General features: G+C 62.0%; 1 protein-coding gene across 1 annotated transcript in view; it reads left to right on the top strand.

Moving 5' to 3' along the window:
* Nucleotides 1–442, top strand: part of STAB1 (stabilin 1) — a 297038-nt gene that overhangs the window by 236173 nt on the left and 60423 nt on the right. The gene's annotated exons all lie outside the window — the stretch shown is intronic.

Raw genomic sequence — 442 nt, 5'->3', positions numbered from 1 at the left:
CTGGAGGAGGGGGGAGGGGACCTTGGGGGACCCCACAGTTCATGTGCTGTGGGGGGGGCCTATTCCCTGTGGGGGGGCAGGGTACCATTGGCAATGCATAGGGAGTGCACACAGGTGCACATACACCCGCTGAGCATGCACCCCTTCAGAAAATGCACCACCGACACTGTCAGCAGCACCTGCAGGCAGTTGCCACTTGCCACCACTCCCCACCCCCACTGGCAGCAGCATCTGCGGGCAATCAGAAATCACTGCTGGACACCACTGATGCTCCCAGTGACCTCCAGTCAGTGCTCACCACCACCAACCCCTGCCACCGACAGCACCAGTAGCATCTGTGGCAGCTCCCCACTTACTGCTGCCACCACGCTCCTGCCACTGCCATCGCTGCCATTCTCCCTCAGCCACCAGGGGCATGTGGAATTCATGCAGGGGACCCACC

This window comes from Gavialis gangeticus, unplaced genomic scaffold, assembly GCF_001723915.1.
Source record: "Gavialis gangeticus isolate Ggan-Ray unplaced genomic scaffold, GavGan_comp1, whole genome shotgun sequence".
NCBI classification, from domain to species: Eukaryota; Metazoa; Chordata; order Crocodylia; family Gavialidae; genus Gavialis; species Gavialis gangeticus.
The sequence above is the reverse complement of the archived record's forward strand: the minus strand, read 5'-3'. Positions and strand labels throughout refer to the sequence as shown.